Raw genomic sequence first — 17624 nt, 5'->3', positions numbered from 1 at the left:
AAAATCACCTCATGAACATGTAGTTTTTCTTCTTTATATACAACTTTATCAGCAAATCTGCTTCCAGTATAAAAAAAATTACTCCCTTATTGTATATATATTCTATAGATACAGGAAGAAGTTTGTATAACAACATATATTAGCAGTTCCTGAAAACATGGCTTTGTCCATGACTGGTTGGGAGGTTGGGACTGGATGATCTCTAAGGACTCTTCCAACCCAAAGCAGTCTGGGATTCCATAATTCTGTACATTCCCCTGGCCTACAGCTCTTCCCTGGCCCAACAAGCCACAGGAGCTACTGGGTGCAGATGACCATAAACCAAGATTTACTTCATCCCTCCTACAAAAGGTTGCTCCACTGTCTAAAGTAATTCAGTATTTACAAACGTTTTTCTTCTCTTCTTTCTCCTTCCTGTCCTCACTGACCGAACACTGGGGTCATTCTGCAGCAATCTCTGTCGGTTCTCCCCAGAAATCCTCCTGCTGCTGCTTCCTGCACTTGGAGAGGTGCTGATTGGATTAAATCAGAATTAACAAAGCAGTTCCTATCACTTACTGTGCACGTACGAGTGCGAGTGCTGACAAGAACATGACTTACTACAGCGCAACAAAAATAACACAAAGATAGAAAAAAAACCCTATTCTGATACTTTCATAATCTAGTAGATCATGAAACTAATTCAGTAAAAAGCAGGCTTTTTCTATTTTTGGGTTTAAGCCTGATTCACATCATTATTCATTGCAGTGGGATCCATCAGTTGTATTTAAGAGGACATTCAGGGTCTCTTAAAGGGAAAGATTATAAAAAATACTTTCATAACAGCTCTAATTTTTAATTTGCCAGGACAAGTTTAATCACTAAGTAAAAACAGCTAATGAAATGCATTTAAATTATCTTTTCCCAGATTCACAGTGAGAAACTCAGTTCTGCTTCTCAATAATGAAAACTAGAAGGCTGAGAAGGAAAACTACATATTACAAATCTCACAAGCCAGACAGATCTGCAAAGCCCCACAGATCATTAATATTAAAATTCCAAAGTATTGCAAAATTCAAAATATCCCTCATCCATTTTTCATGTCCAAGTCACTTGAAAATCTCTAGCTCTTTTCTTTTACAAAAAGAACTAAGTGCTGTTCTTTTGGACATTACAGTCCAGTCCCAGCCCAAGGATGAAAGACTCCACTCTGACATTTCCTCCCACTGCAGAAAAGATTAGCATTTTGTTAAATAAAGTGTCCATCCTATAAATAGCAGCATTTACAAGCACTTGTAAATCTCTAATTGCTCCTGCCAGTACAATTGCATAACAATCATCACCTGCCAGAGCTTCACCCCCATGCAGCTGCACTCAACCATCCTTTCCATTAAGTGCTGCCATCTCAGCACCATGGTGAGAACTTTACACCTTGTATTTTGATCTCCACGCTGTGAAGATCGGACAGGTAAAATGGTAAAAAGTTATAGAGCAGCAGTTTCAGTAATTCAAGCTGGCCCCACAGAGGCTGTAACATTTATTTATTAAAGCAAAATACTGATGTTAAATACACTGGCATGGTCAACATGAATTTAAAACCACATTCCTGATGGAGCAGGACAATCACCTGGGACAGGGATTCAGGAAAACACCATGAGGGTGGGGAGGCCCTGGCACAGGGTGCCCAGAGCAGCTGTGACTGCCCCTGGATCCATGAAAGTGTCCAAGGCCAGGCTGGACAGGGCTTGGAGCAACCTGGGCTAGTGGAACGTGTCCCTGTCCACAGCAAGGGTGGCACTGGATGAGCTTTAAGGTCCCTCCCAACACACACCAGTTTGGGATTCTGTGATTAATTTATGGTAGAATAGGATTCAACAGAAAAATTTTACTGTGTGTAACCAGGGAAGAATGAACCATGATGGCTGGGGGGCACAGGGAGTCATCCTCCAAATTTCCTTGAATTTATGAGACAGATGTGTCTGGAGAGAATGATTTGGGTAAAAAATTATATGGAATAATCTGCTTCCACAGCTGTCAGTCCATTGCTATTTTCATAACAATGTCTGTGTGTCATATATAAAACATAACCCAACAGGATTCATGTACAAAAGGGGCAGATTGCTCCAGCTATTTCTACAAAACAGCTTCAGACTATCACCCTTTAGACAGTTTGCGACCACAGATTTATTATTAAGTACCCATTTTTTGAGTATTAAGCTCCAAAAACTTCTGCCTTGGGTTTTGGGGACAATGACCACTGTTCTACAAATAATTCAGGCCAACTCCTTCTCCATCAAGAATAATTTTGTCCAAGCCAGGTCCTGATTGGACATTTTCCTCTTTGTGCATCATGTTCTACTCAAGAGATCCCTCAAGAGCACAGGGACTGACAGAGCACGCTCGGCATTTCCTCTGACCTGCACAACTGCCTCATTACACCCCAATTTTCCACAATTTCCTTCTCCCCAACCCTCCCATTGACAGTTTCAGAGGAAATTCTCTTCCCAGTTTCACAGAAGGCCTGATTTGTTTTGAAAGTCCCTTGAATCTCAGGTAGGAAAAATCCCAACCACAGGAAAATTACATTAAATATTGGTGAATCACCATTTTTTGGTACCAGAAACTGCATATCCTCACCCTCCTGTGTGAATCATCTTTTACTTCCAGCATTCCACACAAGAGATTCCACCCAGTTCATTAGTGGGTGGGTATTTTCACAAAGTCCAATTCTTCTGGCAGTTGAAATAGGGAATAAAAGCAAAATCCTGATTTCTGCCAGCTGAGGATGACATTCTGCAGAACAACATGAATTATGGGATAAGGCTGAAGTGAGGCTAAAAGTGTGTTTTTGCAGAAGATGAATACTCCCAGCAGGCCTCAGAGTGCTGTACTGTTTGTTTCTCTCATCAAACCCTTGCTTTTGTGGTCAGCTTCAACTCCTGCTAATGTTCTTTTAGGTTTCATCCTTGCAAATGCTTTTAAACCACAAACAAGACCTGCAAATAACCTCCTCATGCAGTTCAGCAGGAAAAAAAGACATTCCAGAAACAACTGCATTGCGTGCCAGATAAAATATTAACGATCAGGTTTGGCTTCAAGCAAGAAATACTGACTATGGAACTCAAAAAACGAAAAAGAAGTCAAATTAAGGCTCTTCCAGGAAGATGTTTGGTTGTTTCAGGGAGGACTTTATTTTATCTGCAGCTCCCAAAGTCACGTCCTGGACACAGCAGAGGGTGGGTACTTGAATTTGCAACTTGGCAAATTTCTCCTCAAACCTTTTCAGAATCATCATGAAGCTTCCTGCTGGTTAATTGCAACATGGTCTTCTTGCTGAAGGAAGTTTAACTTCACTTTTAACTGTATTTAAAACAAATTTTGGCAAGAGTTAAGTTTTTCTGCACAGATTCTGAAAGAATAGATTAAATCCCTGACTCTCTTTTTCATATCTTATGCTACACATCCTGAATATGATGGAATTAATCAAAAGCTAATTTATTTATGTGTCCTTTGAGTGTATCATCTCCATGACCTTGCTTTAAAAAGGTGAAATTTGGCTCATTATAGTTTCAGAAATACATCAAACAGCTGCTGATCCCTCTGACCTCGAGCAGGCAGCGCTTTCCAAAGCCCCCAGAACTGAGGCAGGGCTGTGATTCTCCAGAGGCTCCAGCTTTGGCTGGGAATGCTCTCATTTGGCAGGTACACCATGGACACAGCTGAAGGAGTGCAAGGAGATGGATCAGCCAGCTGCAGCACAGACAGAAATATGGGATTGAAAAACAACTTTGGCATTCTTCCATTTGATACTCCCCTACACAATACCATGCTCGGTACCATATTTCAGCAGTAAAAGGAGCTTAGAGACCACCCACACCTGGAAATATTTACTGTAACTGTGCATATTTCTCATCCTCTTGGCAACAAGAGAAGACAAAGGATAATTGTCTGATCTCAGAGCTGACAGGACATGGATATCACCACTGGATTTTGTTTTATTCACTGCCTTCAGAGCCACTGCCTGCTGCAAATGCTTTAAAAGCAGCAATGATATAATTGGGATGGTTTCCCCTCGAAACAGCTACTTGGACACTGACATTGGAACTCCTTGATGAGCAAAGGCGCAGTTAAAACAGCCCTGCAGCACAGCACCTTGCTAAGCCTGGCAACCAGTGTGGGGACACCAAAGCTCATGGGAATCACAGGAGGTGCAGCCCCCCATGGCAGACAAGGCTTGGCTGACCTGCTGAGGAATTCAAGTCAAAGGATCGAGTGAAGCAGATCTGTAGGCTTTGGTTTATTGAAAAAAGCCACCTACTTGTTACAAAAATAGGCAAGTGCCTCCACAGCGCTTTGAAGCCTTCAGAAATAAAGCTGACCCATGGCTCTGTGCCCCCGGGCAGGAATCAGGGGATGGATCTTTTCACACAAACCCAGCCTCCGAAGGTCACTGTAACACAGAAATAGTATGAGGTGAGAAGACGTTTCCTGCTTGCCTTCATGCACAGCAGGTGCTTTTGTGTCAGAAGGACAAAGCCCCTAAGCTTCTGATCTGCCTCCTCAAATTCTAACAGGATTTTCAGCACTGGAAAACGCATTTGTGGCCTGGCACAGTAAACCACCTTCAGAAAGTACAACCAGCTCAAGCTGTCCTGTGATTGACGTGGGGTCACCAGGACAAATTTATAAATACTGAGCCTTTATACATTCATCTGAGTGCTGAAAAATTAATTAAGGTATTGCCATATGGAGAGGAAAAAAGTGGTTTCATCCACATTTTCAGAAAACTTGAGGCTACTGGCCTTGAAGCATGACCTTGAACACAATGAGAGATCACTTCAACAGTTTGACCATCTGGAGAAAACCTGAACCCATAAAACTGGAGGACAAAGGAAACAGAGAGATGGGATAGAAGACCAAAATCATGACATTAAAAACTATGTATGTGTATAAATAGCTATGGTGACTAACGTGTATCCGAGGGCTAAGAATTAACATTCCTTTGCTTCTGCAAAAACAAGAAAGCAGGTTTACAGTGCATTATTTTTATACCTGTACTTTTCCTGACTGACACATTTGGAAGCTGCAGTCGCCAGCAAAGAGTCATTCACAAAGAGCACGTGGCAGCTACTGATAAAACTCTCAGAGCAGAGATGCTGCAACAGATTATGCTGCTCCTAAGCTTTCACCTGGACAAAAGGAAATTGCACAAACACAGACTGGCTCAGGCTGGGACCACAGAGGGTCATCTGCTCCCATCTTCCTGCTCAAGCTGGGTCATCCCAGAGCACATGGCACAGTTCTGGAATAACTCCACTGAGGGAGACTCCACAACCTTTCTGGGTGATCTGGGGGAAACTGTCACTGCACATTCTTGATACGAATATTTATGTACCACTTCAGCTCTCACAGCTCTGCCATCTGATGTCTTCTCTGATGGCTGGTTTGCCACTTGTGATCTTTAAAAATCATAGGCAAAAAGCTCTGTGTTCAACAGCTTTCAGTTTGGCTGCTAATGACACACTTTCTGTCAAAACAGAGGCAATACTGTGTCACAGCAATTTCTCCATCCAGCCCATCATTCCACCTTTCAGATATTTGATTAGTCACAGCATAAGCATGTAGTCGAGTTCAATCTACAAGCAAATACACTCAAGCCCAAAATACTCGTACCAGGCACTGCTCTAGAAATGAACTGCAGCTTCATGGGAGAAAGACACTGATAAACAAGGGGTTGGACAAGGTGGTTCCCAGGAACAGATTATTCTGTTCTGTGAACAGATGAACAATTTCAAAGCCTGCTCCTGAGCTGTAGCAACCTCTGCCCTGAAGATGAAGCCTGCAAAGCCACAGCACGGCGGTACTGAGCTGGAGATAAGGAGATCTCCCTGGTACTGCTGCAAGAGACAAGCACTGTGACAAAAGACTGGCAGAGCTGGTATTAATAAACAACACAAACCCATCTCCCCAGCAGCACTTCCATCCCCAGCTCTACAGCAGCATTTCAAGTGCTTCACAGAAAAGATGACCCAACTTTGACCAGGGAAATTATTAACAGTATTGAAGTGGATTAATTTTACTCCAGTTATGCCTTTCAGGATACCAATGGGGCCATTAAAACTCATTCAGATCAAATGGACATGACCCTCAGATTTACTATTTCCAATCCCATCTCATAAATAAGTGAAAAAAGCATTGGACTAAGGGGAGATGAGTGGATTATTCTGAGTCAAATAAAATAATGTTATAAAAGCCAAATACTTGGTGACATTTATCATTCCCTGAGCCAAAATCCCTTATGTCACCCTCTGCTCTACAACACACTGACATACTGAAACACAAATCTTTTTGCCTTTTAGGTTGATTCCCAGGGTTCCAACAGCTCTTTGATCTTTTCCTTGTGTACTGAACCTGGCATTAAGTCAGGTAGGATTCGGTGCTGCCTCCTGCCAGCCATCAATAAACTGCCCTGAGCTGCACACCCAGAACAAACCTGCTCTGTCAACAATGTCTGACGCTGTGCCAGAGGAGTTACTGCTGCTGCCTTGATGATAAGGCTCCTCTTTTTCCTTCAGTGGGCACATCTGGCTTTTCACATATGCAGGAAATAGGTTTTTTTCCCTGCACCTGAATGCAAATGCCCACCTCAGAACCACTGGCTGGGTGTTGCCAGCTTGTACAAGCGTTCCTTTGGTTGCCTGTGAGCAGGGCATTGTTACCAGCAATCCACAAAACAGCTTCCTCTTCCCCCAAAGCCCCACGAATGGAACAGAGCACAGAGGGTCCTGTGTGACTGTGAGGAACCAGAGCAGTGACACTGCACTTCTCCCTGTTCCTGAACAAAAGGATGTTTAAGCCAAGAACTCTGACAGCAACAAGCCTGCACATGTATTGTACACTACCTTGTTCTTCAGAAACACAACATTATTCAGCAAAATCAAGGCTTGTAATGAATTATTGATAACACGTACACTATCTGGAAGCTTTATGAGTACTAAACAATCCTCTCCACCTCCCTACATGCTTGAGAAAGCACAGAAAGGGAAAAAATGCCTATTAATTGAAAGACAACAGTTCAGCCACTAAAAACATTAACATATTTATTGGGGAGGGGAGATGTGTGAAAGAAAAATAAACAGCTGAAATGAGAAAAACCAGCTCTGAAATCCAAACGGTGGCACTGGGAAGCTGGGAGTACCTGGATGTGTACAAGCACTCGTGTGGAACATCCCCACATCCAGCAAAAGGACAGGAAGGCCCAGGGACCCCAGGGACTGCTCAATCCACACTCCCAGCTTTGGCAGAGAAGGGCTTTCTTAACCACAAGTGAACCCTGGGGGCTTTTTAACTTTCTGGGAAGTTCTAAGCACAAGAGAGGCACTTTAAAACATCAAAATGAAGACAGAAGAGTCACAAAAGGATTTGAAACTCATGGTCCAATATAGAGATCATCTACATTTTAAGGCAGGGTAATAATAAATAGCTGACACAGGCCTATTGTGCAGCTCACAAAAATTAGGAGGAATGAAAGATCACAGGTTTGTCCTCACCAGTTCATCCAGACCTGAGCACCTCAGCACGAGCACTCACTTGCCCATGAACAGCCAGACCAAAAAGCTTCCTTCAAATCATCCCCACCCAGCCACACTCACACCACAACTACAGCAGCCCTGGCACCTGATCCCAGTATCTCAGGGCATATCCAAGGAAGGGATTTAGTAACCTGAGAATGATCTCACTGTGAATTTAGAAACACCTTTCTGAAGTTATTACAAAGAAGGATCCTCAGATTGAACTCTGACTCAAAACTAGGATCCCCACCTCTGTTCATGCCTGTCCCCACAGAGCCCCACAGGGAAGCAAGACCCACTGATCCCACTGTGATCTCTGTTAACATCACTGGATGCCTCTGGAAGGCATGAGACATTCACCAGCCTCAAGAGGCACAGCAAGTCCTGCAGCTACTGAGAAATCTGCTGAGCCAACTCCCTTACTGACCTTTTTGTTACAGTTCTGTAAGTTCAAAGGCTGGCAGAAAGTTGTCATAAAAACAGAAAACTGGCACTGCATCCAGAATTTCTGCAGGAGGAATCCCACCTGAGCCAAATCAGTTACAGAACAGGAGCCATGCCAATCCAAGAAACTGAATGTGAAGTGACAAAGTTGGAAAGGAAATTAAAGATCCACACGTCCCAACATCTTCCATGAGACAGCAGCAGGATGCTTCAGAAGTGACTTAGGCACAAAATCTAATTTTATTTTCTAGTAATCTGCAGCTTTGAGACTTGATGAGTCAACAGGAGACACCTGCTTAGTGAAGAGGATTGGGCAACTTTTTCATCTTGTTTCACCACATATGAATCCTGCAAACCACAGACAAAAGGTCCATGTGAACTACTGGACACAAACACTGCCCAGGAACTGCCCCAGTCAGCCTGATGAGCTCTCCTCCCCAAAGTCATCAGGTCTGAGAGCCAAACTGTTCAAAAATCAGGATTAACAAAAAGCAGGCAGACAGAATGGAAGAGCTCTCCCTGACCAAACCTGCCCAGTGCTCAGGCAGTCTGTGGCCTGTTTGCTCTTTAGCAAAGTGATAAATGCCACCGATTCTGAAGTCTAATAAAAGCCAGTCCAACCTACTACAAACACTGTCTTTTGTTAAACAGTTGTAAACATTGGCCAAACAGTTATAAACAACCTTCTGATAATTATGTATTTTAAAATATACACTCCTGCCTTAACAAGTTTTTGACTCCAGCCTTCATTCCAGATGTGAGCAGGAGCAGAGCCATTAGATCTGTGAGCAGCTCCAACCCCAGGCTCTGGGAGCTCAGCTCAAGTCCAGCTTTCCAGGACTATTAGACAAGACATGCCAGAGAAGAGAGTACAATCACTTCTATAGACAAGGTGAGCAAAGATGGAAAAAGCTTTAACCTTAAAGTAACTATTTTCAGCATTTTTGAAGTGCAAATCTGGCAGAAAAGCTGTTAAATTAAAAAGAAAATTAACTTAATGGAATTGAAATAAGACTTTTGGAGGCGATCTGAAAAATATACTACCCTGCTCCCTACAGAGCCAAGTTTGTGAAAACACTCTTAGCCAGCCATAAATCTACAGTACAAAAAACCTGGCTTCCAGATTAGTTGCCTTCTACATTGTGTGCAACAGTCCAATATCAACAAAGACAATGCTCTGTGCGCTCATTACTTTACACATATATCACACACAGCACAAATTTGAAGATTCTACACGTGTTGGTTTGAAAGCAATACTAAAATACATTCCCAGAATTTAAGAACAAGTAAGAGAGGAAGGGCTCAGTATTGTCCATCAGAACTGTCAGTACTGGGGCCTAAGTTACACGGGTGCTTCAGTAAAGTGTCTTTGGGAGAAGAAAATATGTATTTCATCTTAAGGCTTCAGCTCCTCCATCATATCCTTCAATTTCCTCATGCATGAGCACCAACATGACAGTGACACTATTCAAGTATTTCACATGAAGAACAGATTCACACTGAGATCTAGAGACACATTTCCTGGGTGTGACTACAACACAGGCTACAAGAAAGCCTCTCCCTGCCCAAAACTAACCCTCTGTGCTCCAAGCGCAGGGAAAAGGAGTCTGCAAGCACTGCAGAAGCAAAAGGAAGCACAATTCCAATATGTTTAACGACTGAATTAGCATAATGCTCACGAGGCAGAAAGCAGCCTCCCTGACCTTCTTGAAATGGTGACCTGTAACTATTGATGAGCGTTTCCAATGGGCGCTGTGATTCACCCACTTGAAGAAGGAGGCAAGGAAACATCACTGTCCTGTCAAGTGAGAGCAGGTCAGACACGTGGAATCCTCTCCAGCAGCCTCACACAGGAATAGAGACTAAAACTGTACTTAGGAGAGTAACACAGACCTGAAGTTGTACTGGAAACTCTGCTGTAATCAGAGTGATTCATTTAATCTCTCCTTCGCAGACAGTAGCCACAGAGCTGCAGTGATTTAATTATTTTTTAAAATATTCATTTTGTGAAGAACATTAACTGAACATTATGATGACTTGTAAGAATTATGATACATAAATTCATACATACTTGGAAATACTACTTGGATAAATGAATATATCTATTATAGAAGAACAGAAGTGTCAGAAGGGACCTTAAAGCTCATCTCATTCCATCCCCTGCCATGGGCAGGGACACCTTCCACAAACCAGGTTGCTGCAACTCCTGTCCAACCTTGAACTTGAACACCTTCCAAGGATGGGGCAGCCACAGCTTCTCTTGGACATAACTGTTCCTGCTGCTCAAACATGCAAAAAAACCCACACTGCATCATGTTTACAGCAGGAACAGGGATGGTATTTAGATAACTCTGCAGCCATCACGCTGCTGAAAACATTCTAGTGACAGATTACACTAATATTTGACATTCAATAGTGCCAATACAGTAAGACACTGTTTGACAACAATAACAACAGTGACATTTCTGTAAGGTCCCTCAGTTAGGGAGCGAGCCAGCCGTGCTGCTCAGCTTCAGCAGAAAGGCCTGTTGTGCTCGTTTGGGTCAATGAAGAATTCCCAGTGTTCTCATAAAATATCAAACAGTTATGGTGGCCAGAAATTCCAACTTTGTTTAAAACACATCCTGGCTTTGCTGGGCTTGTTATGGATGAGGCAGCTTTGTCCATCGAAAGCCTTGTATGGTTGAACATACTCCCAGCAGATAAACATCCCTCCTAAATGTTGGCACAACTCCCTCCCTGCGAGGAGCCACCGGTGCTATGGCTGCACTGAGACTTCAGGCTGAAGGCTGAGCTCATTAAAAGAGCAAAATAAAGACAAACTTAAAATTCCGCTCCTGTTCGTGCCTTTCAAAGTCTCACCAACACTGTAAAATAATGACAGTCCTGATTTTATGACCGCGGGAATAATCAGTTTTAGAACTTGACGTTTATTAACATCACTTGTTGAAAGGCACTGAAAGCACATATTTAACCAATACTGTGATTACAAAAACAGTCACTATGAAAATATAAACAGAAGAGGCTGCTGTGTATGGCAACAGTATTGCAGCAGTAAAAGCACACACAAATCCTCCTATTTTCATGCATTTCACTAAAACACTGACAGCTTTTACCCCTGGAAACTACAAAGGGTAAAACAGAACTACCAGAATCAAAGAAAAACTAACAAAGTACAGGCCGAGCATCTTCACTTCTTCACCTCCTCCCCAAAGTACTGAAAGAACATAGTTTAGATTCAAACAACAGATTGCAGATAACTTCTTTTTCTTCTGTCTTTGCCATCCATCTCCTCAGCACCCAAGCGCTGTCCCTGCAGCAGAGCTGGAATTGCCCGTTTGGAGCACAGGCGCTTCCCGGAGCTCGGCACAGGAACTGGGTCAAGCCCAGAGCTGGAGTTAACAGCCCACTCGGCTCCTGGCAATTCCCAGCCCCCAACCAAATGAAAAGGGTGTTTTGACCTGGAAACAAGGCTCAGATCTCCTCCCTCCCCACATTAAAGCCCATCTGTGTACAGTAAGACAAGCCTTACTCCAAAGCTGCCCATGCTGCGGCATCGCTCTTTGGAGGAGCTGCTGGAACGCACACGCTTCTTCCCTCCAAGTGAAAACTGGGGAGATACCAAACCTCCAGCTACTGAATTGTTATCTTTTCCTGCTCGTTACACCAGCCTAATGACCATCCTGACTCGTAATTACTACAACAGTAAGAAGCTTTCAGTTCTCACACTGGTGCAAGACCAACACTATCTCATTTCAGGCAAGCAGAAGTTTTACTCTAGCCCAAACTGGAAGTTTTGGCACTTAATTCTGATAAGAACTTTTAATGAAAAGCTCTGTAAGTGGCTTTAGAGGAGCCCAGAACCCCCCACCCCCAGCGTTTAATGTGTGCTCATTGGACATGACTCAACCACAAACAAGCAGTGTTTTGGATAATAACCCTCTGTGCCCTGGACTGCTCAAACTGCATCACCACAATCACACAACCTTCAGAAAACATTCATTTCCTCTCCTCAAGCGTGTTTTGTAGAGATGAAGAGCATAAAAAGAAAATTCAACTCCCACTGTCTCAATGTAAGGCATTCAGGAACTGCAAAAATATGTATTAATGATCTCCTATTTATACAGATGCACTGAAAAATATCCCCAAGCTGTTTGAAAGCTTTGTTTGCAGAAGTTCCAGCATGACATATTTCCAGAACAAACCAAAGACAGTAGGAACGAAGAAAATAAATCTCCTCGATTTGAGAAAAGAATCTAAAGATAAAGTATGCTCCCACAAACAGTTTCAGTTTAAGAGTGTGAATTCTTTAAGCCTAGGCCTGAGGAAAATCATCACCCAGTAGACTTAAATATCCTTTTGTGATCAGATGTTCAGGTCATACCAATCACAAGAACAAAAGGGAAACATTAGGGTCTTTTTTAAGCAATAGCTGCAAAGAGATAAAACAGTCACCACACTAAATTTAGTATGTTTTGGCAACACTTAATATCCAGGTTTTGAGAAGAATTTGGTCTTCCTGCCAGTTAACAGAACCCAAGACATGGAAAGTTTTCTTCACCAACAGAAACCCTCTCAAGCAATAAGGATTTGACTTGCTCTGGCTTTGTTGTTAATTTTTTAATTATTCCTGGAACACAGCCCAAAAAGAATGGTCTGAGAGTTCAGAAGTTCATGTATGTCCTTCAATCTCACTGAGAGTCAATGAAGGACAAGAGAACAGAGAACCAACTTCACCTCTTCTAACCCAGCAAGAAGAACATCTCCTCGGAATCAGCAGCCACATCTCACTGGAAGCACACATCCAGGCAACCCAACAGACAGTTCTTGGACATTTTTAGGAAAAATCTGCATGTTCAGTTGCCAAGGACAGGTGCATCTTGAGTTTATCAAGCATGAAGTCTTCCAGTTAAGCTGTTAAACCTACTAAGCCTGTGGTCACTCCAAGGGCTGTGATTAGGATTCAAGACTGGCTGCTGTGGAGAGAATTCCACAGCTCTCCCGATGCTATTATTCCAGTCTCTTTGGCTGTGAGCTCAAGACAACCACGCAGTGGTTTACACTGCAAAGCCTACTACCACAACCAGGGACTCTTCATGTAAAGAAATTTCTGAAGCAAAAGCAAAAAATCTGTGGCTTTTGCCCTACGATGCCTTTGGGCAATTCCGACACACAAAACTAAAAACACACCTAAAAACATTGCAACATTCTCAGGTTCCAGTCACCTCTGTGCACCAAACACAAACCAGTGATACAGACTGGGCTCACAGCATCACCACAAGCCTCATGCCTGGGCTTGCAGGACTGAGCATTTATTTCAGTCTCACTTTGCCAGGCAGCCAACAGCACACAGCAGGATCTCCTGCTCCATAAAGGATTCACTGGAATGGTCCTTTCTTCCCCAAATGCTGCCTGCTACTTGAGAATTGAAGAAGCTACACCTACCCTAAGAAATAAAATTACAAAATCAATGAGCAGAAAGGCTGCAGCACTGCACACCTCCAGGTGAGCAACAGCATCGTGGACATTCACCCAGCTCGGGAAGTGAAAGACTTCAAACCTCATGCAAGAAAACAACTCAATAAAAGAAACAGCTTGAAAATAAGGAAAGAACAGCGACATTACACATAAATGGATGCAGAACACTCCAGTCTGCATTTAGACACACCCTTTTACTAGTCAAATTTTTCACTAACTACCCAGCACACAAGTCAGCATGACCAATACATCCAAAGGGCACTTCCCCTGGATAGGGAATAGTGCCAAATTACCAACTTCAGTGGAGTATCAATTTGAGAAAACACACCATGACTTAGAGAAATACCTCGATCTATGAAACTCCCCAATAAGAAACCAGCACTGTTTTTAGACACACAAGCAGCCAGGAGAGGAAGTCACAATTGTAAGGTGTCCCCAAGTGACACATTCAGGGAAATCCTCTCCGACATGATCCCAAGTCCTGTCCCTGATCTGCACAGCACTCCTACATGCAACACTACAACAGAATTTTCAAGATTATGAGAAGTTTTCTTATCTCTGTTTACAAACTCAAGGACAGACAATCATACCAATTTGATTCTCATGTTACTTGGAAAACCTGCCAGAAGGGAGGAAGCTCCATGAGCAACAATCAAACACGGAGTAACTCCAGGGCAAAGGACCAGGGAGTGAAGAGCAACACATTCCTCACCACAGAGCCTGAGCTGCTTTTTCACTCTGCAGTAACCAAACATGTGCAAAAGAGAGGGCAGGTGACAGGACTGGTTTCAAAATTATCTAATAGCCAAAGAAACATGAGTGCTGAGTGGAGCAGAGTCCAGGGCAACACCCAAGGGAAATCACAGAGCTGTGCAAAGAATCCCAGGAGCGGGAATACCTGAGCTCTCCATCCACCTGGGACCTGCTGGTCAGGACTTGCTTCTTTCACGTGTGGTCTGAATGTCACCTTGAGCACATGGGGCAGGAAGGGCTGGTAAACTTATGAAACACAAAGTCTGAAATTCCTGCTTTCAGTAAAGCCTATTTTCAAGTTTTAACTGGGTTTTTTCCCCTTTGGTAGAAATCAAGCATTTGGGAAGCCTATTGCCACTGCCAGAGGGGTCTGCACACACAAGGAGATCAATTAACACCCAAGGTGATGGTGCTGCTGAAAACAAAATTAAAAAAAAAAAAACCAAGCAAAAAAAAAAAAATCCTGCAGCTACACAAAGCCTCAGTATGGCAGAAGGAAAAACTGCTTCATCATCAGGCAGGGAAATTTTCCGAATCCCTGGTTATCTCGTCAGGCCAGAGCCGCGTGAGGAGGAGCACAGATGGGTACTGTGCCCTTTCTCCTGCCATAAGAGCAGCAGCTCCAGAACTGCAGTGTGAGCACAACCCTGGGGCTGGGGCTGTGCAGGTCCTTTACTGCCACATATAAAATGAGACAGCAAAAAAATGACAAACCAAAGTATTCGAGTTGGAAGCAGTCCTAGAATTTGCCTCCTTTTAGGGACTTTCCATACTGTGACACTCCAGAGTGACTCGGTTCTGTGTCTTCTATACATTGGGAAGGCAACATTTAGCTTAGAATTAGCTCAGGGCATTGTCTGAAACAGAGGAAAAGTTTACACACCCATTTTCAATAAACTCTACACCTATCAAAAGGGAATTACAGGCTACGACATCTATTTAAATAGGATTCCAACCTCCTTAACTACTCTGAAGCACAAAAGCTTTATAGATTTACTTGCAAATAAATATACTTGATAATTTCTACAGTAAAAGGCAGAGCATACTGTGAAGAAAATCCTAACCAAAAAAAAAACAAAAAAAACCCCATAAAAACAAAAGAGGGGGAAAAGTTTATACATTCATGAAAGATTTTTTCTTTTTTGAGAAAGTCTTTACCTGGATTAAGCTGCCAGGCAACTTTATTAGCATTTCTGCCACACAACTGTCTGCTTCCCTACCACACCCTGCCAACGTCACAGGAAAACACAGAAAACTCCCATTTTCATGTGGTCGTTAGAAAGATGCAAATCCTTCTGGTTTGTGGAGGAGAGAGACAAGGAAAAGAAAATGCCAAGAACCTTCAGCTCTGGCAAAAAAGTACCTCAGAAGCAGCTAAACAACTTCCCAGTTACCCTGGAAACAGAGTTTACCCCTCAGCAGACAGGGAAAATTGCCTGCAATTACCATTCTGGAGTAAAGCACCAGTTTGGACAAAACATCAATTTCTGTTTGCTGCAGCTACTTTAATGTGATCCCAGTAATTTATCATGAGCAATATTTGATCTGGAATGGGATTCTATTACCAAACCCCAAAGAGCTCTATTACCAGACCTGCGGGTATAATCAAAGGTTACAATATCTCCTAATGGCACAGAAGAGCTCCGCCATCTGCCAAGTGTGATTTCCCCTAATCCCATTCCCCACACACAAATCAGAATCACCCGGATTACGGCCCAGAAATAGAAGTCAAGTCAATACCTGAATCCACGGGATTAATCTCCCACCTCCAGACGGGAGAAAGGCAAGAACAGCAACAATGCTGCAGGCAGGCTCAGGAAGGCAAAGCTTTCCACCCGGCTCCGTGCAGCACCACACAGGAAATTCTGGGATTTCACTGATTAGCTTCACCCTTCCAGAATCCCAGAGCTGCTCCCTCCCAAATCCGAGTGCAGAACTCCGTGCAAATTCAGGGAACTGACCTCCACGTGATCTTTTGGACCAGCTATTTCCACCCAGAAGCAGAACTCCACATCTCTTCGTGCACATTTAAACCGCTTGGATTTGGAGTTTGGAGGAAAAATTAACAAATGAGCTGCATATCACCAGAACAACACAAATCTGTCCACCTAAGTGCTTCCAAAACAAAAATATATGCCCCTAGCCAGGGAGGCAGGAATGAGATGAGCTTTAAGATCCTTTCCAACCCAAGCTATGCTGAGATTCTGCGTACACACGATGCCAACAAGCAAAGAAAGCTATGTGCATCTTCAATTAAAAAGAAGCAGCACGACGACTTTAAACTGGCATTTCAAAGTAATTGTAACGAGCAGATAATCTATTTCCCGAAATCACGGCATTAAGGAGTCAAATACCACTCTCGGGAATGCCTGAATCCCTCCTGCTCTGCCCAAAGAGCCGTCTGTAAACCAGGGGGGAGAAAGGGGGAGCATCTTTATTTGTCCATTTAAGACCTCCAAGCACATTATCATCCCTAATCCAGCGAGGAACAGATAATTGAAACCCTCGTGGATTACAAAATTACGCTCTAATCCTCAGAACCACCAGCAACAACGCCATCCACCAAAAAACCACCTACAACCCCTGCCCACCTCCAGCAGCTGGATGAGAACCACAGAACGGGGATTTTTGGAGGGGGGGGCTTTCCCCCTCTTTTCAACACACGAGGACACGAGCCCTTGGCTCTGACGCAGCGAGAAAGAAGCAGAGAGGAGGTCCGGCAGCAGGGGCCATGCGGGAGCGGCGGGCGCACCCCCCGGCACGGGACCCCCGCTCCTCCGGAGCCGCCCAGGAGGGCGAAGCACCCCCGGGGAAGCGGGGAAAGGGTTCCCGTGCGGGCCCTAAGGGTGAGCGAGCACTGCCCGCCTATTGTCCCACCGCCGCCTCGCCCCTCACCGCCAGCAGCACTCACCCAGCCAAAACACCGGCTGCTCTCTCGGCAAAACCGAGCTCCGGCTCCGCCGCACCGGGGAAGTTGCTTGAACCGAAGTTGAGCGCGCAGCGGCCTTTCCCCCGCGGCGGCGGCGAGCGGCGGCCGGGCACGGCCGGGGGCGGGGCGGGCAGGGGGCCGTCCCTCGGCGCTCCCCCGGAGCGAGGGGCTGCGGGGAGGCGGCGGGAGGGCGGCGGGGGGCGGGAATGTCCCGCCCCGGTGCCGGTCCGGCCCCTTCGCCCCGGCGGCCGCGGGGCCCCGCGGGAAGCGCCGCTGTTGCCATAGTGACCGCGCGGTGCGGGCCGTGGGCGGGGCTCCCCCCCGAGCAGCGCGGCCGCGATTGGCTCCGCCCCGCTCCACCTGCTCCGCGCGGGACACGGGTTCGAGTCCCGGCCCCGCCCGTCCCGCGGGACAGGGGCTGGGGACTGTTGGAAAATGTGGGATGGGTCAAGATTATTTTATTGTTTTCA

At 44.5% G+C, this 17624-nt stretch overlaps 1 protein-coding gene across 5 annotated transcripts in view; it reads right to left on the bottom strand.

Annotated features, from left to right (window-relative positions):
- Positions 1-17282, bottom strand: part of KIAA1671 (KIAA1671 ortholog) — a 64476-nt gene extending 47194 nt beyond the window's left edge. For 4 of the 5 annotated variants that reach the window (XR_001331539.2, XR_001331538.2, XR_001331540.2 and 1 more), the window contains exon 1: positions 17137-17282. The gene's annotated coding sequence lies outside the window, so the exon portion shown is untranslated. Of the gene's footprint in view, positions 1-4297; positions 4430-17136 lie in introns of all 5 variants that reach the window. The other variant, XM_088065163.1, reaches the window with a different exon arrangement.
- Between the last annotated feature and the right edge of the window lie 342 nt (positions 17283-17624).

The sequence above is a fragment of the Pseudopodoces humilis genome, chromosome 20, assembly GCF_049639895.1.
Source record: "Pseudopodoces humilis isolate 2021_Gansu_Grassland_sample_001 chromosome 20, ASM4963989v1, whole genome shotgun sequence".
In the NCBI taxonomy this organism is placed as follows: domain Eukaryota; kingdom Metazoa; phylum Chordata; class Aves; order Passeriformes; family Paridae; genus Pseudopodoces; species Pseudopodoces humilis.
Note: the sequence above shows the minus strand (reverse complement) of the source record. Positions and strands in the feature narration are given on the sequence as shown.